We start from the raw sequence: 20281 nt of genomic DNA on the forward strand, positions 1-20281 counted from the left end.
GTCGATCTGAAGCCAGGAGCCAGGAGCTTCTTCTGGGTCTCTCATGTGGGTGCAAGGGTCCCAGCACTTGGGCCATCTTCTAGTGCTTTCCCAGGCCATAGTGGAAGTGGTGCAACCGGGACATGAACTGGTGCCCATATGGGATTCTGGCGCTGCAGGCGGAGGCTTAGCCCACTACGCCACAGTGCTGCTCACCTCCCCATCCCCCCAGGCTGTCTTTTCAAGGTTAAGAGAGGTCTCACAAAAGTTGCAATTGCAGCTGTAGACCAGACTGGGGCTCCTGGGGCCAGAGAAGATGCTGGGAGGGGGGCTGCTTCGCCAACAGCAGCCGGCTGCTTCCTACCCTGGGCAGCCGGGCCGGCATCTGCAGGGTGAACTTGCCAAGGAACCAGCGAGCGTGTGGCTCTGGAATCACAGACTTGCGGTTTCGTGTCGTTAAATGCCACCGTTCACTGGAAACTCATTCCCTTGACTCTGAAAGCGGTTTATCAGTGTAACTGCGTGCCAGCTCAAAGCGCTCTTGAAATACACATTCTTTCATTCATAAAGCTGTTAATGGGGCATCTGATTAGTCATTCTTTTTACTGCCAAGGAAACCGTACTGGAAAGAGGGCACGTATTCAGAACAAAGCTCCAACCTCCCAGCCAAATCCTGCGATAGCCGTATCTCGCTTGCCGGGTCATGAGCTCTGCCGCGGCTGGCAGCCTGCGCCACCTTGTAAAAAGCCATTTTGCACCTCTTCCTGGGTTTTATGACTCTAAGTGTGGGTGGTGGACCTACAAAGAAGTTCCCAAAGAGAAGGTCTCCTCAAATAGCTGTGTTTTATGGACTGACCCCACCTCTTCAGCTCATATAACCTGCAGCAGGTGGGAGACTTGGGCCTGCACCTGGCACCTGTTGTTCCCCAGCCACAGAGGCTGGACCATTCTCTTCAGGGCCCTGGGGCAGCTGGGATGTGTCACTTTCTAGACAAGCTGGTCTCTCATTGGCTGCATTCTTCCAGGGGTGGGCTCTGGGCCCCCTTGACTTTCTCAGGCATCCGTTGTATTTCCTGGGCTGTGGGGCACTCTGAGGATGGCTGGTGACTGGGGGAGGACTTGCTTGGACATTTCTTCTCTGAGCTCTGTTCTCGGATCTGAACCCTGGGAGGTCCTGTAGCCAGGCTACTGCGGCACCTGTTAGGGTCAGCAGCTTCTGGGCTTATCGCATCCCTTGCTGTTTGGCTGGAATTTGGCATCAACGCTCCCTGCCCTGAGCAGTGCCAGGAGCTGGGCCTTTGGACCCCATGGAGGATGTGTCTTGGAGCTGTGTGGCATGGAGACCACCAGCCTCCTCTGGCCACTGAGCACCTGCATGGTGGCCAGAACGGAGTGAGATGTGCTGGTGTAAGGGACTCACTGGATTTTGGAAGATAGCCACCCACTCCCAAGGAAGCTGAAATGGCTCATTAGTAATTTAAAAATATTGATTGTATGTTGACACAGCAATATTCTACATACATTGGGTTAAAGTATGAGGGTTAATGCCAACCATTTCTTTTTGCTTTCTTATTTATTTGAAGGACAGAGGTGGGGTGGGGGGAGACATTCACTGGTTCACTCTCCAAATGGCTACAACAGGCAGGGCTGGGCCAGGCTGAAGCCAGAAGCCTGGAACTCCATCCTGGTCTCCATGTGGGTGACAGAGACCCAAGTGCTTGGGTCATTACCCATTGCCTTCTCAGGTGCCTTCCAGAAGGCTGCATTGGAAGCAGAGCAGCTGCAACTTAACCTGGTGCTCTGATATGGGATGCTGGTGTCACAGATGGTGGCTTAACCACTGCTTCCCATGCCATTCCCCTTTTTAACTTTAAAATAAAAATAGACATTATTTTTTAGAGTAGCTTTAGATTCACAGAAAATTGTGTAGAAAGTACAGATTTCCCATATATCCCAAGCCTCCCACATGCATAGCCCCCCCATCACATCCTCCACCAGAACGCACATGTGCTATAGTCTCTTTGATGCATCATTGTCACTCAAAATACCCTAGTTTACATTGGAGGTCAGCCTGGTGTTGTTTGGGCAAATGCAGAGTGATGTATGCCCACCATATGGTATCACACATGTGGAATGATGTATGTCCATTTAAGTCTCTCCATATTTTTTCGTGGCTTATTAAGGCATTTCTTTTTAGTGGTGAGTGTTATTGCATTGTCTGCATGGACCACAGTGTAGCTGTTCACCTACGGAAGCTGTCTTAGTGACTTCCCAGTTTTGGCCATTATGATGTAGCTGCTATACACACCTGGGTGCAGGCTTTGTGTAGATACAAATTTCAACTCCTTTGCATAGATAACCAGGAGTGAGGTTGCTGGATCTCATGGCAGAAGCGTACTGAGTTTGGAAAGCACTGCCAAACTGTCTTCTCCAGTGGCTGCGCTGTTCTGTGTTCCCCTTGCTCCACATCCTCTCTAGCATTTGAGGTTGTCAGTGTTCTGAATTTAGGCTGTTGTAATGAGTATGCTCATTGTTGTGTTGCTATTCCCTAGTGATATATGGTGTAGACCATTGTTTCATATGCTCATCTGTCATCTGTGTGTTGTCTTTGATGAGGTGTCAGTTCAGGTCTTTTGCCCATTTCTCAGTTGGGTTGCTTGTTTTCTTGTTGTTGAATTTTAGGAGTTTTTTGTATATTTTGGGAAACAATCCTTTATTATGTATGTGCCTGTTGATGTTCCCCCAGGTTTGGCTAGTCTTCTACTAGAAACTTTAAACTGATTCTTGTGCTTCCTGTTATGTCTATTGGACAGTGCTGCTATAGTACCATCTTTACCTCCAGTGCTCAGGGGGCACATTGCTCCTTTGTGCCAGTGAACCAGAGTGCCCTCTGGTCTCCTGGTGTGTTGGCCCCTCAGTTCTCATCCTCAGTGCCTGGGTTTTCTCCATCTATAAGATCTACCGTCTGTGGCAGACCTGAGCTTTGGGGGACAGTGTATGTGGCTTGTGCACTTTGACCTCAGTATTTCTTGGCACCTCCCCTGTACATGATGTGATGGTGACCCCTCACAGATGGACAGCCCCAAACCAACTGCCATGTGTAGCAATGAGTGCAGAATCAGAGTCAGCCCTGGTGGGAGGGGCTAGTCTTCTCCAGAGTATGGGAGGCAGGCAGGCTGGGAAGAGACAGAGGATGTGTCCTGAGCAACAGCTGGGGGTGGGAGGGCTCCTGACACAGTGTGAGGACCCCACAGGGAGCACATGCAGGGCATTTGGGGCTGGGGGTGGGTTGAAAAGGAGAGGAGCCACATTGTAGGAGGCCTTGCATCCCAGGCTGAGCAGTCTGACTGTGCCCTTAAGCGGCAGGTGCCATGGTTAGGGCTTGAGGCTTGGGAAGCTGCCTTGGACCGTGGTGAGGTCGCTCACCATGCGTTCGTGGCTGGGGGAATGATACAGTTGCTTGTGATTGATTTACCTGCAGCTGCTTGGGTGGCTTCCCTGTTTTCTACAGCCTGGCATCACAGAGAAACTGATTGCATGCAGGGCTCCAGGGAAGCCGGCTATGGCTGAATCTGGAAGAGAGTGCCACATCACAGGCTGGAACCCTGACTGGGCTGGAGTGGCCTGCAGTGCCCTGGCCACGCGTGTTAAGCTGAAAGAGCAGGGCGCTTGCCTGGAGCTGGGCCACACCACACTGTGGTTGGATCCCGAGCCCTGTTCCCACCAGGTGAGAACTCAACACCATCTGCTTCTCTGATGGTGTGAGTCCAAGCTTTGGGGTCACTGACCTGGAATCCAACATCAGCCAGCCTGGCCCCTTGTTTTTGTTTAGAAGGCTTTATTTTATTTATTTGAAAGGCAGAGTTACAAAGAGAGAGGGAGAGAGAGAGAGAAAGAGAGATCTTTCATTTGCTGATTTGCTCCTCAGATGGCAACAGCTGGCACTGGGCCAGGCCAAAGCCAGGAGCCTGAAACTCCGTCTAGGTCTCCCACATGGGTGGCAGGGGCCCAAGCATCTGGGCCATCTTCTGCTGCTTTCCCAGACACATTAGCAGGGAGCTGGATCAGAAGTGGAGCAGCCAGGACTTGATCTCACTGCGTCTTAGCACCGGCTCCCAGCCTGACCCCTGTGCACAGTCCTGGAATGGATCAACACACTTTGATCCTGAGCTTACCTCTGGGACCCTCCCCTGCTGCACCCTGTCCCAGCCGGCAGTGCAGACCGCCAAATAATTATCCCTTGCTTGTGCAAAGAGTTTAGGGGCTTAAGGCCAGCACTGGCAGGCTCAAGGTGCGAGGTAGCAAGCCCAGAATGTGGAGGGAAAAAAGCACGTGATGTGCAGAGACCTGCATGGCGGCACAGCCACCTGCTCTGTCGGCCCCCCCTCCAGCCTTGCCTGCTGTGACGCTGCCCTGGTCTCCCAGCCGTCAGTTCAGTGCTGACTCTTCCCAGGCAGCTTCTCTCTGGGGCTCTCGGCTGCTCCTGCCTCGCCTGGAATGCATCGGCAGGGGAGCATCAATGGATGTGAGCCCGGCGGGTGGGGGGGACCTACTTGCTAGAGCACTTGGGAACAACTCCTCTGGGGCGCTTCAGTCCCACAGCTCCTGATGTCACCACCCCCAGGCTCCTGCAAAGACATCTTCCCTCTCTGTCTCCCTGAGAATATGTTGACGCCACGGCCCCTGCCAGTTCAGTCCCATTTTGGGCCAATCCATCCCTTGACTGGGGAGCCCCTTTCCCGCCCCCATGGGAGTTTTACCCTCATGGCCTCCACTCTGCTTCTCAACAGATGGGTGTTTTGACTTCCACGGTGGAACTGTTCTTGCTGAAATCACAGCACGGCACGGTTATCAGCACAAGCTGCGGCTTCCCACCCTCCTGCCTCTTCGTAGAGTGTTGTGCTTGGAGCCACAGCCCTGGAATTCCCTCTCCCATTGGTGTGCCCAGCATGATCCCAGCCTACTCCTCCTAACTCCGGCTGCTCCTCCACAGGCTCCTCTGTCCCTCACAGCTGGGCTCTTCCCGAATCTGCCCTGGCTTCTGTGTGTCACACGAGTGGTTGCCTATGGCTTAGCTGAGGGTCCCTAGGTGCACACCTCCTCCCGTCTCCACCTGTCTGCCCCTGGGCCTCTCTAAGGGGTGTCCCACATGAATCTCAAGTGTAAGTCCAAGACCAAGTGGCCTTTATCTCAGATTCCCGCTGGATTTTCCCATCTTGGTTAGTCCTATCTGGAACCACCTCATTGTCTGGTTAAGAGCATCTCATTCATTCTTGTTCCTTTTGCTTGGACCATCAGAAAAACTTCCCTTGGTGGTATCTCTGCCCGCCCCAGCTTGCTGTCTTATGGCCCTTGACTCTCTCTCTCTCTTTTTAAAGGTTTATTTATTTATTTGAAAGTCAGAGTTATACAGAGAGAGGAGAGGCGGGGGGGAGGGGGAGAGGTCTTCCATCTGGTGGTTCATTCCCCATTTGGCTGCAATGGCTGAAGCTGTGCCAATCCGAAGCCAGGAGCCAGGAGCTTCTTCTGGGTCTCCCACTTGGGTGCAGGGGCCCAAGGACTTAGGCTATCTTCTACTGCTTTCCCAGGCCACAGCAGAGAGCTGGATCGGAAGAGGAGCAGCCGGGTCTTGAACTGGCGGCCATATGGGATGCTGGTACTTCAGTCCACAGCACCAGCCCTGGTCCTTGACTCTTACCATTTATTTGGTGGTCCTCACCATCTATAGGATGGAGTCCCAATGCTTCCTTATTTCAGTTCCTCAAATATGCCAGACTTTTCCCACTTTGATGCCTATGGCGTCCCAGTGCTCTTTCCAACTGTAAGTTTACCCTCTCTGAAAATTCCCCTGGCTGCCTTGGTTCTCATCTTCATCCCCCAGAGCCCTCCTCCACGTGTCTGCTGGGCACGGAGAGGGTCTTACAGCTTAGAAAGTGAAAAGGTGTCTCTGTGTCTTTCTACCTGGCTGTAAGTCTCTCTAGCAATGGCACTGGGCTTTATGCCTGCCCCCCACCCCGAGCAGCCAGCATAGAGTTTGCTCCAGGGTAACTGTCCCGTGAAGACACATGCTGGTTTCCATCACGAAGGACAGACAAATGCTGTAGACTGGAAATGAGCTGGGCCTCTGGGCGGAGCCAGGAGCTAGGCCAGCAAGCTCCTCTTCCCTACGGTGTGGGCGAACCAAGGCTATGGCAGTTGCCCCCAGCCTCATGGAGCAGGTAATGCTACAAGCCAAACAACTGAACTTGACATTGGGCTCTAAGGAAATAAGGCTTGTCTGCATGTATTTGAGAAAGCAGGACAGTGCAATGTAAATCAAGAGGGAGAGAAGTAGAGATAGAGACAGAGGGAGAGGGAGGGAGGGAGGGAGAGAAGGAGAGAGAGAGAGCAAGGGCAGAGGGGGAGGAGGAGCCAGGCAGGCACAGCCCTGTCCCCTGCAGAGCCTTTGGGCCTTGGTGGAAGCATTTCTGTGCCTTGAGCTCCGTCTGTTGTCACCTGATCGTACTTCCTCCACGTTTCCCCAGCGGGACTGTTGACACTGGCCTCAATGTTTGTCTAAACCCACGCAGAAACAATTCACAAACGCCTGTGTTCCTGTGCAAATATGCAAACCTCCTTCGGCAGACCGGGGTAAGCAGACATTTGGCAGTGCGTTTAGATGTTTCTTTAACAGGTGCCAGGTCCGAAGGAGATGCAGGTGCTGGGACCTCCTGCTGGGGGCCAGGGGCCCAGACCCGCCTGTGTCCCTCCATCTCTGCCTCTGGGCTCTGGTCATTTTGTCAGCAGACACGAGGGAGTCTGTGTGCCTGGAGCGCTGCCCGATAACCAGCCCCCAGCGGGAGGTGCTCGAAGGAAAGCTTGCTTGCTTGGAACAAGGAGGCTGTGGGAAGGTTTAGTTCCCTAAAGAGAAACTGTGTTGAGGCTGGCGCTGTAGCATAGCAGGTAAAACCCCACCTGCAGTGCCGGCATCCCATATGGGCGCCAGTTCTAGTCCTGGCTGCTCCACTTCTGATCCAACTCTCTGCTGTGACCTGGGAAAGCAGTGGAAGATGGCCCAAGTGCTTGGGCCCCTGCACCCATGTGGGAGACCCGGAAGAAGCTCCTGGCTCCTGGCTTCAGACAGCTCAACTCTGGCCATTGCAGCCATTTGGGGAGTGAACCAGTGGATGGAAGACTCTCTCTCTCTCTGCTTCTGCTTCTCTGTAACTCTGCCTATCAAATAAATAAATAAATATTTAAAGAGAGGGGGGTGCTGATTTCTACCTTCTAGCTCATTCTGCAAATGCCGACAACAGCCAAGGCCGGGCCAGGCCATACCCAGGAGCCCATAACTCTATCCGGGTCACCTACATGGGTGACAAGGCCTGAGCCATCACTTGCTGCCTCCCAGGGTATTAGCAGGAAGCTGGATGGGAAGGCAGGAAATGAACCCAGGCACTCTGATACAGGATATGCGTGTCCCAGGCAGTGTCTTAGCTGCTGTGCCCAATGCCTGCCTCTAGACCGGTCTCTGGCAGCTTCCCCTGGTTGACCAGTGGTCTGGGGCCCGCCAAATTCCATGTTGGAGATCAGCCTTCCTGGAACAGCCCCTGGAAAACAAGCTGTGGCAAGTAAACTATTTCGGATTCTCCATCCTATGCTGTGTCCCTCTCCCACACTCCTGGTTATAATTTGGGTGGTCACCGTCCTCAGGGTCACAGCTGACATCTGTAGTGCTTCCCATCTGCTAGCTGTTTGTCTTCTGCCACTCGGCAGCCAGGAGGGCTGGAGTCTGTGCGCCATCAGTGAGTGAGCCCCCTGGGGCTGCAGAGGCAGAACCACAAAGAAGGGAAAGGCAGCCCGGAGCAGCCCAGAGCTCCTAGGGGGGATCCCTACTGATGCTACGATTTCTGTGAAATCAGCCCTTCCTGGTGGCCCAGGTGCTTGGGCCCCTGCACCCGCATGGGACACCTGGAAGAAGCTCCTGGCTCCTGGCTTTGGATTGGCCCCCACTATCTCACTCCCTCACCACGGAGATGCAATTCCAACACCCGAGACATTGAGGGTAATATTCAAACCACATGTAAGCCACAGCAACCAGAGAGTGAAATATTAGCCACAAAGGTCCAGTGTAGAAAGGGCTGAATGATCTATCACATGGCAGCCTCCTGGGCAGCTAGGGAAGACTTTTCATAGCACTGGAAATGCTTGTAGCTGTTAAATAGTTTATTATTTAAAACATTTAAATTTGTTACAAGATACCTCCCATCCACTGGTTCACTCCTTCAATGCCTGCAACAGCCAAGGCTGGGCCAGGCTGAAGCCAGGAGGTAGGAACTCCATCTGGGTCTCGCTCGTGTGTGGCAGGGACCCCAAGCACTGGAGCCGTCACCTGCTACCCCCCAGGGTGTGCATTAGCAGGAAGCTGGAATTAAGCGTAGAGCTGGGACTGAAACCCAGGCACTCAAGCAGGGGGATGTGGGCATCCCAAATGGCATCTTAACTTTTAGGTTGAATTCCCTCCCCTGGACCAATATTTTAAAATCAGGATATTACACTGTAGAGTATGCTCCCTGCTGTTTGTGTACTGACACATTCGTGGAAGATAACAGCATCCACACCCTGGAAAGAAATCCCCAGAGGTTATGGGCTTGTAGTGGTTGTCGGCTCCCTTTGTACTTGTCACGCTCTCCCGGTTATCCACAAAATGCAGGCATTGCATCCACAGTCAGAAGAGGCCCCTTTAAAAAGTTCTGCCTGGATGGAGAAGCCCACGTAGGAAGCTTCTCAGGGTCCCCGGGGTTCTTGCTCCTTGGTGGGTTCTAATCACTCCCATAGGGGAGCTCCCCAAAACTGAAATCCAGAGGAGACAGGGCATGTGTGTTTCCAGGCTTCTGGGACCTTCGGCATAGTGACTTCCCTGCAAGGCTGTTCGGCCTCGTCTCCCGCCCCGCCGCTGGTGTGAGAGGCTCGGGATTCAGAGCAGGCACACGGGCCTGAAGGACCAGGCGTCCTGGCCGGTGACATTTAGTGGCAGCCACATCTCTCACACGGGACACTGGCTGAGCACGTCGCCAGCGCTCCTGCTCAGGTCTTATCTCTGGGCATTCAGGCCTGCTTGAGAGACCGGAAGAAACCAGTGTCAGGGCAAGACATGGGCACACGTGTTGGCTGTCCTTGGCTGTGTTTTCTCAGAGGGTCTCGAGTCCTGCCCCTGAGGGGTGGGGGTGGGGAAGGCTCCTCTGCCACGGCCAGAAGTGTTTGAGTCCGGCTCTGGCACCTCCAGGAGATCTGTTCACTCCAGGTACTGTCACTGGTGCTGAGATGGTGGCAGACTGACAGGCAGCAGGAAGCAGTCCAGAGTGGGGGCTGGGGTGGGGGGCAGGCAGCCTGGTGACCCTGGCCCAGGGAGGGCACGTGCTGGACCAGAGCGTGCTTACCTGTGACTTGTGTACTAGCATCCCCCTGTTTGAACACCCAGCGATTCTCCATGTCCTCGGGGAGGGGATGAATGCTCATGGAGCACACAGCTTGGCGGGTCTGCTCCGAGGCCAGCCTTGTCCGAGGCCCCACGCTCACTGGTAGGGCAGCTGAGGGGGCGCCCGAGGCTCCTCCGCCCCCACCTCCCTGTCTCCCCTCAATGTCAAGGGCAAATAGCTGGGTCCTGGGCTCTCGGCTCGGACTCACGTCTCTGAGCATGCTTTCCTCTCGTGCATGAAGACCTGGATGTTGAACTTGAGTGGGTTTTCTCACGTGGGTGATGATCTGCATGCCGCCCCGTGGGACCGAGGTGAGCACGGTGTGGCCAAGTGCTGCTTGCCTGGAAGTGATTAAAAACCGCAGAGGAGAAAGCTCGGGGCTGTCAGCAAGGCGAGAAGATGGGGGGAGCTCCGTGTGCGGAGGGGCGAGGCAGGAACAGTCTGCCCCAGCCGTCTTGTGTCTGTCCCCAGCTAGGTCACTGTGGCCCTCAGCTTCTGGGGGTGGCCCCGCGAGCCAGGTTGCTGGAGTCAGACAGCAGAGTCGCTGACTTCGCTGTGCATTCCTGAGAAGTGGAATCATGCCTTGAGCCACCAAGTGCGCTGCCTGCTGTGTGAGAAAGGGAGAGCTCTGCGTGGGGCCAGCTCCACTGGCCACGGGCCCCACAACTTCCTGTGTGTGTGTGCGGAGGGGGAGCACCTGCTTGCTCTGAGCCTGCCCTGAACCCCAAGCCTGGATCTTTCAGAACTGGTGAGGATGGAGGCTCCCTCGGAGCAGCCGCACTTGCAGGGGGCCTTCTTCCCTCAGTCCCGGCCCCTCCCCTGGCTTAGATAGGGCAATACTGTGCAATCCCAGAAATTGCCTTCTCAGAGTTCTGGGAGCTGGAGTGACTGGGCTGAAGGCGCTGGCAGGACCCGTTTCCTGCCTCACACATGGCGTATTCTCCCTGTGGTCTCATGGGAGCAGAAAGAGCCAGGGAACTCTTCGAGGCTCCTCTTCCAAGGGCGCCACCCTCGTGACGTCATCACTTCCCCAAAGCCCTGCCTCCTGCGCCATCACACTAGGGGTTAGAGTTTTGATACGTGGATTTGGGAGGACACACGCATGACTGTCCTGTATCCTGGCCGCCCCATGCCCCGGGCTCTGTGCCCTTCTGAGGACACGCATCCCAGCACGGCTCTGCGTCCTCTGCCCAGGAAAGGCAGGGGTCCGGGGCCATTCTTCTTCCTGGCCTCTCTTCCGGTGGGTTTCCCTCTGTCCAGCCCCATTTCCTCTGCCTGCGATTTTCGCCACCACCGCTCCCACCTCTGTTCCCAGTTACTCCGGAATGAACAGTGTCCAGGTCGCTCCATCTGGGAGTCTTTGCAGACCCCCATGACTGACTCAAGCCCTGTGCTCCCCCTCCCACCCCACCTCTGCCACAGCCACAGCCTGGTGTGCGTTTACAGATTGTATACATGTGACTGTTGTCCACTTCTCCTGGAATGGGCTGTTCTCCAGAGCAGGGCTGGGCCTGTCCGTCCCCCAGGTATCCAGCATTGGAGCACAGTGTCGGCTTGGCTCTGAACTCTCAGGTAGATCGAGAGAGTCAATCAAGAGGCCAGTGCTGTGGCGTAGTAGGTTAAGCATCCACCTGTGGTGCCTACAACCCATCTGGCCAACGATTGGAGTCCTGGCTTCTCTACTTCCGATCCAGCTCTGTGCTGTAGCTTGGGAAAACAGTGGAAGATGGCCCAAGTTCTTGGGGTCCCCGTACCCACATGGGAGACCCAGAAGAAGCTCCTGACTCCTGACTTCAGATTGGCCCAACTCCAGCTGCTGTGGCCATTTGGGGAGTGAACCAGTAGATAGAAGACCTTTCTCTCTGTCTTTCCCTCTTTCTGTCTGTAAGTCTGCCTCTCAAATAAATAAATCTCAAAAAAAAAAAAAAAAAAAAGGAGGCAACAGGTGACTACTTGATGTTAGGGGCTCATAGCAGCCAGCCAAATGTTTAAGGAAGTAATAGCATCAATCCTGCATAAACTCTCAGAAACTAAAGGAAGCAGAACGACTTTCTACCAATCTTTGGGGACTGCAATATCCTGATATAAAATTCAGAAATAAAGACACTACACGTAGAGAAACCTATACATTAATGTCCACAAGGAATGGATATGCAAACATTCCTCTTTTTAAAAAAGATTTATTTATGGGGCCGGAGCTGTGGTTCACTTGGTTAATCCTCCGCCTGTGGCGCCAGCATCCTATATGGGTGCCGGCTTCTGTCCCGGTTGCTCCTCTTCCTGTCCAGCTCTCTGCTGTGGCCCGGGAAGGCAGTGGAGGATGGCCCAAGTGCTTGGGCCCTGCCCCCGCATGGGAGACCAGGAGAAAGCACCCAGCTCCTGGCTTCAGATTGGTGCAGCGCTGGTTATTGTGGCCATTTTGGGGGTGAACCAACGGAAGGAAGACCTTTCTCTCTGTTTGTCTCTCTCTCTCACTGTCTAACTCTATTTGTCAAATAAATAAAAAAAGATTTATTTATTGGAAAGTGTGAGGGGAGAGAGAGAGAGAGAGACCTCTGCCATTCAATGGTTCACTCCCCAAATGGCCACAATGGCCAGGACTGGGCCAGGCTGAAGCCGGGAGCCAGGAACTTCGTCAGGGTCTTCCATGCGAGTTCAGGGGCCCAAGCACTTGGGCCATCCTCCACTGCTTTCCCAGTCACATTAGCAGGGAGCTGGATTGGAAGTGGAGTAGCCAGGGCTTGAACTGGCGCCCACATGGAATGCTGGCACTGCAGATGGCTTACCCTGCTACACCACAGCACTGGCCCCCCATGTGATGATCTTAACAGGTGCTTTAAAGGCATCTGACAAAAGTCAGCACCCATTCATGGTTTCCTAAGAAACCTCTTTAAAAGCTAGGAATAGAAAGAAAGCCCATCAGCCTGAAAAATGCAGCTGTGAAAACCCACAGCTGTTATCAAACTGAACAGTGAGAGACAAAATACTTTCTTCCTAAAGGGGGAGCAAGGCAAGGATTCCTATTTTAAAAAAATATTTATGTATCTATTTTTTATTTATTAATTATTTGGAAATCAGAGTGACTAAAAGGGAGAGAGTGAGAGATAGAGAGGGCACATGTGCAGGGCAGTGCTGTGGCATAGCAGGTAAAGCTGCTGCCTGCAGTGCCGGCATACTGTATAGGTGCCAATTCGAGTCCTGGCTGCTTCACTTCCTATCCAGCTCTCTGCTATGGCCTGGGAAAGCAGCAGAAGATGGCCCAAGTCCCTGGGCCCCTGTATCTGTGTGGGAGACCTGGAAGAAGCTCCTGGCTCCTGGCTCTGGATCAGCTCAGCTCCGGCTGTTGCGGCCATCTGGGAAGTGAACCAGCGGATGGAAGACCTCTCTCTCCCTCTCTGCCTCTGCCTCTCTGTAACTCTGCCTTCCAAATAAAATAAATAAATCTTAAAGAAAGAAAGAGAGAGAGTGCCATCTTTTATCCTCTGCCCATATGGCATGCTGGCACTGCAGGCTGTGGCTTTACCACTACACCACAGCACCGGCCCTGGATGGAGTTCTTGGCTCCCGGCGTCAGCCTTGCCCAACCTTGGCTGTTGTGGCTATTTGGGGAGTGAGCCGGCTGATGGAAGATCTCTTTCTCTGTCTCTTCCTTTCTCTTCTGTCACTCTGATTTTCAAATAAAAATAAAATAAATCTTTTTTAAAAAAGATTTTATTGATTTATTTGAGAGGTAGAGTTACAGACAGTGAGAGGCAGAGAGAGAGAGAGAGAGAAAAGTCTTCCATCTGCTGGTTCACTCCCTAGATGGCCACAATGGCTGGAGCTGCGCCAATCTGAAGCCAGGAGCCAGGAGCTTCTTCCAGGTCTCCCACGTGGGTGCAGGGGCCCAAGCACTTGGACCATCTTCCTCTGCTTTCCCAGGCCATACAGCAGAGAACCAGACTGGGAATAGAACAGCTGGGACACGAACCAGTGCCCATACGGGATGCTGGCAATGCAGATAGTGGCTTTACCCACTATGCCACAGCACTGGCCCCCAAAATAAACTTTTAATTCCACTTTCATGATCCTTTGAAGCCTCCTCTTTTGAAGTACGTGCACACACACACACACACACACACCCTTTACAGGGCACCTGCCATCCGCCTTGTTCCAGCAGGCAGGGCTTTCTGGGTAAGGGTGGTCACTGCCCTGGTGAGCTGCTGGGGCCTGGTCACTGGTGTCCTGCTGGACAAGCAGGATGGGAGGCTGACTCTGCCCGGCAGCAAGTCCCTTCGTGGGATGTGGGATGGGGAAGCCCCCAGTGCCTATGCTAACACAGATGGAATGCTCACTGGGCCGGTACTCTGCTTCCCTGTCCATGTCCTGGAAACTCCGGAATCTCTATGGAGTCCCCTGCGTGGGCAGCCATGGCTCTGTGCTGGCTGGTTTGAGTGCAGGCTCCGGGGTCAGGCACGGGCTTGACTGCCGGCTCCATCTCCTGCCTGCTGTGTGGCCGACGGCAGGCAGCTCTTTCCTCTGGGCCTTGGTTTCCTGTTCTACTGAGTGCAACGTGTTGATACCTCCCGGAGGGCCAGGGAGGAGACTGCGATAACAATCTGTGTTCTGTTGGCCTCTGTGAAGGCTGATTTTATTTTATTTTTTTGACAGGCAGAGTGGACAGTGAGAGAGAGAGATAGAGAGAAAGGTCTTTCTTTGCCATTGGTTCACCCTCCAATGGCCGCCGTGGCTGGTGTGCTGCAGCCGGCGCACCGCACTGATCCGAAGCCAAGAGCCAGGTGCTTCTCCTGGTCTCCCTTGTGGGTGCAGGGCCCAAGTACTTGGGCCATCCTCCACTGCACTCCCGGGCCACAGCAGAGAGCTGAAGGCTGATTCTTGTATGCATCAGACAGAGACAAGAGAACTGCCTGCCTTCCTCACCCTGCACTGGTGCTGGGGGTGGGCGAGGGAGCCTGCGTTTCCCGGGTGCTCCCAGTACCGGGCATGTACACGGGGAGCCTCTTCAGATTCTAGACAAGTCTTCTGGGCCAGTTCTGGAAAGGTCCTAGCTGGCAGGCTACCCCTGGGCAGGCTGCAGGGATGAGCCAGGCCTCGTGTGCAAGGTGGTCAAGCTGGGGTGTGTGGGTACGCACACGGTGCCGAGGAGCTCTGGACATAGGGCAGAGCAGAGGTGCAACCCAGAAACTGGGGCAGGAGGAGGTTAGGACCTGTTGATTTCATTTTCTGTCTGTGCAGCCTTTAGAGGTAGGAGCTGCTGCTGTCACCCCAGGGAGGCAGGTGAAGACCAAAGCCGTCTCGTAAGTGCGCGGCCGGTCTGCGGTCCACGCTCGCCTCCTCCCCAGAGCCGACCTCCTGCTCCTCCCACTGAGGAGGCAGTGACCACTGTGCTCTTGCAGCTTCCCCGCCACCCAACTGACCCCTGAATTACGCTGCTGCTGAGATCTCATTACCACCGGGAGTGTGGCTCCAGCCTCCCCTACCTCAACCGCTAATGAGCACCCTAATTTGATTGCCTCCAAATGAATGTGACGCAAAATTAAAAGATGCCAGAAGACACGGCCATAAATCGAATGAGTTGGCCTCAATTTATTATGTTTTGAATTCAATTAGGTTCCCCCTCCCAACCTCCCTGAATGTTAATCTAGCTGCTGCCTGCACAGCCATAACTGGATGGGGCTATTATTGTTGTGTTCCAGCCGGCTCCATTCGGCCCAGGCTGCAGCCGAAGCACTGGCTGGAAAACCTCATCCTGGACGTGGTGGGGAGAGGTTAAGGGAGTTCAAATCCAGCTCACGCCTCCCGCCAGCCAGCCGGGGAAGGGAATCAAAGCAATGTACCAGATTCAAATGGGTTAAAAATTATTTGTAGTGCATAAACACTCCAAGAGAGTAGTACATAAAAGGGGTTGGAGTCATGGGCTTTGTCGTGTGACAGGCCACCGGGGACATGGTGACCCAGGGTCTGGGTTCAGCCTGGCTCTGGCGTCTCTGTGTGACTTGGACAAATCAGCAATCATTTCTCTCGTCGGTTTCCCCATTTGCCCCGGAGCTGTTCCCAGGGGCTCTGGGTTCTCCTGCTCCTGGGGTCCACTCCCCGGGGCTGCGTCCCCACCCCCACAGCCTGCTCTTTGGCCCTGGGAACCTGGCTGCTCCAGGCTGCTTCTGGGATGTTCTTATTGGCTGGTCAGCGGTTGAAATTGGCCAATGGGAGGCTCTGGCTGGAAGGCAAGAGTGCAGGAAGATGGAGAGATCAGGGACTCCTTTCACTCAAGGCTTGGGACCGCCAGGAGCCCAGCCTCCCGTGGCAGCCCTTTCCCCACGTCCCCAGCTCTTACCAGCTCTGCTGACACTGTTTTCTCTTGGTCCCTTTCGCCCCGTGGGTGGGGACGCATCCCAGAATCGCGGCCCGTCTCTGGGGTCGGCATGCCCCCTTGGGTCTCTTCCCTTGTCCGCACTCCCACAGAGCTATTTTCGCTCAGGTCTCACCATTGCAACCACGCAGGGTGCGTGCCGTTTTCCGTCATGACCCCAAATCCCGCAGATGTTAACTTTCCTTTTTGATTGTGGTCTCCCATGGAGATGGACGGAGCTGAGACAAAGCGGGGTGCAGGTGTGCAGCTGGGGAGGTCCAAAGACTTCAAGCTGGGGCTGGCGGGGTTGGGGGAGGAGGAGGAGGCCCCTGGCACAAAGGACATCCTGGGTGGAGAGGGAGGAGGTGACCGTGGAGGAGGGGCTGTAAGTGGCTTGGCTGACCTTCTGCGAGCAGAAGGGATGCCGCGGAAGAACAAAGTGTATGAGGCAGCCAGCGAGGGCAAAGGCGGTGTCCTGTGGGATCCCAGTGGGAGGGATGCTGGGAATTCTGGGAAGCGCTGGTGACACGGACAGTTGCTTGCTCTGCCGGGGCTCCTAAAGGTGCAGTGATGGTCATGTGGAGACGGCACTGGTGGAGCTGGACGGAGAGAGGTCCTAAGAGGTGGGGGAAAAAAAAAAAAAAAAGAGGTGGGGCCGGGCCACAGAGTGAGCTCAGGAGTGGGCACTCAATGTGATGGTCCCTGGAGAGGGGTGGAGCACCCTGGTTGGCATGTCTGGTCCGGGATTCCTGTGTGGGGAGCTGGCCTGGAGGAGCACCCGGCCTGAGTCACGGCTGGGTCACAACAGTGTCAGTGCTGTAGCGCAGGGGAGTCAGCACTGCAGGGTGCAGCTGGCTTCCTCCAGGGACCTCTCCCTCCTCTGGGACCTTGGGCCACCCGTTGGAGGAACAGAGGAAATCCTGGCAGGGAGGGTGAGTACCTGGAGGTGCATGGGGAAGGCTGGGTTCCCTGTCACTGCCGATGCTCGGGACCCTCTGGAGTCTGGGACTGACGAGGAAGGGAGTGCAAAGGGCAGAGAGCTGGGAGCAGCACTTAGAGCTGACCTCTGGGTGGCTGGGACTTGGGAAACAAAAGGAAACTTGGTATGGGGAAGTTGAGCCAAGACTTCTTGGGGAGCAGAGGCCAAGGGCCGGAGCACCAGCCCAGGCCCCAGAGAAGCAAAGATGAGGGGCTCTGGGCCAGGTGCCCCCTCGGCTGGCTCCGAGTCACCCTCAATGCCAGAGCTGGCTGGCAGGGATGGAGCAGGGTGTGTCCAGTATTGTGGATCAGCACTGGAGACAAAAGAACCCATGTGACGGGAAACAGCTAAATGTGCAGGCCTTTGAGCCCCGTCTCCTGGAGAGGGGGTGATGATGGTCATTCATTTGGAATTGCCTTTGGATTGGACCAGGGGAGATTGTTTCTTTAAAAAAAAAAGGTTTATTTATTTATTTATTTGAAAGGCAGAGTGGCAGAGAGAGAAAGAAGGCGAGAAAGGGAGAGAGAACTCGCGCATCCACTGGCTCACTGCCTACATGGCTGCAACAGTCAGATCTGAGCCAGGCTGAAACCAGAAGACAGAACTCCATCTGGTCTTCCACGTGCGTGGCAAGGGATCCAGCACCTGGACCATCTTCTGCTGCCCTCCCAGGTGCATTGGCAGGGAGCTGAATAAGAAGCAAAAGGGCTGGGACTCTGATATGGGATGCTGTTGTCACAAATGGCGGCTTAACGTGCTACGCCAGGATACTGCCCACCAGGTGCGTTTCAATGGGTTTGGGGTATCTGTCTACTGTTGGAAGCTCTGACCTAGCCAATTCAACTGCTAGAGGTGCTTCCCAGCAGGTGAGAAGCCAGACAGTTTCCCTTATAGGAAGCATAACTCAAGCATGAATGAAGATGATCCCAAGGTCGTTTTTCCCAATGCTCCTAAAGTTTTGTCATCAATGGAATCGCACTACTGGGTATTGATCAGATCAGCACTTGCCAGTGGCAGCTCAGGACATCCACCCAAACGCTGAAAAATCTTTCACAGGCTGTCTTAGGATCAGTGTCATGGAAACAAATACGAACAAATCAAATCAGAGAGAAGGGTTTATGATGGAAAGGAAACAGCTCCCCGCCCCCGAGTCCTGGCCTCTTTCTCCAGAGCCAACGCTTTTAAACATTTCCATTTTTAGTCCCTGTCCCTAGCTCCACATAGCACGATGTACACCTTCACTTCCTGATTCATCTGAGCAATGTTTGTCGATGACTTCATGCCTACGCCTCTCCTCCTTCCTTTCGCTTGTGGCTCTTGAGTTATTTGCTTCTAAGACTTGAAATGCGGGTGGACCTGTGCCCTTGGCTGTCCAGGCAGTGCACACCGTGTCCTTGGCCGTGGAGACTGCTGAACCCTGGGCATGCCCCCGAGTCTGAGCCATTAAGAATCCCTCCCCAGGGGCTTTTGTTGCGAACACTGCTCCATTTTCTTCTGGGATTACAGCTAAGAAGGAAATGCAAGGTTGGCTCCAGCAGCGTTCCTCCAGGCCCCTGCTGTGGGCCTGGCCTGAAAAACCAGTCCAGGAGCTAACAGAGAGAGAGGAGGCTGATGGGAGGGAGAGCAAGAGGTGGTGACGAGACTGCTGGGTCTACCACTCCTGAAGTCTAGATTGTTCCCTTAAAATTACTTATTTATTTATTTATGTGGAAGACAGAGCAGGAGAGAGAGAGGGATCTTCCATCCATTGGTTACCTCCACAGATGGCTGCAACAGCCAGATCTGGGTCAGGTTGTAGCCAGGAGCTAGGAGCTCCACCCTGGTCTCCCACGTGGGTGGCAGGGGCCCACACACTTGGGCTGTCTTCCACTTCTTTCCCAGGTGCATTAGCAGGAAGCTGGATCAGAAGGCAAGCAGCTGGGACTCAATCCAGTGCTCCATTATGGGATGCCAGCCTCACAAGCAGTGGCTTAACCTCTGTGCCACCACACCTCTTGCCTGGCTGGACTGCTCACAGTTACAGGAGCCTGAAATGTCATCCTTAACGCCAACAGACTTTTGAGCTTGTGGGCTGGGCCAGGGCAAATTGTGGCATAGTGGACACCCGACCCCAGGGAAGACAGGAGTTAACACCCATGCTGTCTGAGGTAGCTTTCCTTCCCTCCCTCCCTCCCTCCCTCCCTCCCTTTCTCCCTCCCTCCCTTCCTCCTTCCCTCCCTCCCTCTCTTCTCTCTCTCTCTCTCTCACTCTAAGATTTGTTTATTCTATTTGAAAGACAGAGCCTCAAACACACACACACACAGACATCCCCCACCCCCAAAATAGTCACAATGGCCAGAACTGAGCTGCTCTGAAGCCAGGAGCCAGGAGCCTCTTCCAGGTCTCCCGCATGGGTGCAGGGACCCAAGCACCCAAGCCATTCCCCACTGCCCTCCCAGGTGTACCAGCATGGAGCTGGCTTGAAAGTGGAGCAGCCAGGACCCAAGCTGGCCCCCATATGGGATGCTGGCACTGTAGGCAGCGGTCTCACCCTCTATGCCACAGCGCCTGCCCCAGTAGCTTTCTTTAGCCGTGGCAACAAATTAACAAAACTTGCCTCCTAAGCCGTCATGGATCCTATAGTTCTGGAGCTCAGAAATCTGAAATGGGCCCCAAGGGGCTAATATCCAAGTGCTGGAGGGGCTGTAGCCTTCTTCCTTGGAGACCCTCACAGGGAGGATCCCTGGCCTTTTCTAGCTTCTAGAGGCTGCCCAGGTTCCTGGCTGGGACCTTCCGATCCCCCACCCTCACAGAGAGCAGCAGCGGGCGTCACGCCCCCCTGACTGCCTCAGTAGCCTCCCTCTTCCTCTGAGGGCAGCTTGGGATGACACTGGGTCCAGCTCCACAACCCGGGATAATCCTCTGTTTCAAGCTCATTAGCAACCCTGAATTTCTTCTGCAGCCCCTGGCTTCCTATTCACAGGTCCTGGGCATGGGGACGAGCACTGTTCCCTTCACATTGCACATCCAGTCCCACGTCTCGGCTTCTCAGCTGTAGCTTGCCTTGAGAAAACGTGACCAGCTTATTGGGGTAGGATTGGAATGGATGGATAATGAGCTGGACCTGTTTAGAGAGCTTCAGCACACGTCCAAGCATGCATCAGGAAGTCCGTGGTAAAATGGAGCAAAAGGTAAATTTATTTTGGCACAATTGCCTAGAAGCTATGCATAGCTTTTCTATAAACTCTTTTTGGAGACCCATCACATGCAGTATGCATGGACTTCAAGCTTCTCATACCCAAAGAAACTTTATTTTTAAGCTCCATTTTCTCTGAACTTTTTTTTTTAAAGATTTTATTTAGTTATTTAGAAGTAGAGCTATAGACGGTAAGAGGGAGAGACAGAGAGAAAGGTCTTCCATCTTCTGGTTCACTCCCCACATGGGTGGAGCTGTGCTGATTCGAAGCTAGGAGACAGGAGTTTCCTCTGGGTCTCCCACGTGGGTGTAGGGGCCCAAGTGTTTGGGCCATCCTCTGC

The sequence above is a fragment of the Oryctolagus cuniculus genome, chromosome 15, assembly GCF_051225735.1.
Source record: "Oryctolagus cuniculus isolate XC-2025 breed Fujian yellow rabbit chromosome 15, ASM5122573v1, whole genome shotgun sequence".
Lineage (NCBI taxonomy): Eukaryota > Metazoa > Chordata > Mammalia > Lagomorpha > Leporidae > Oryctolagus > Oryctolagus cuniculus.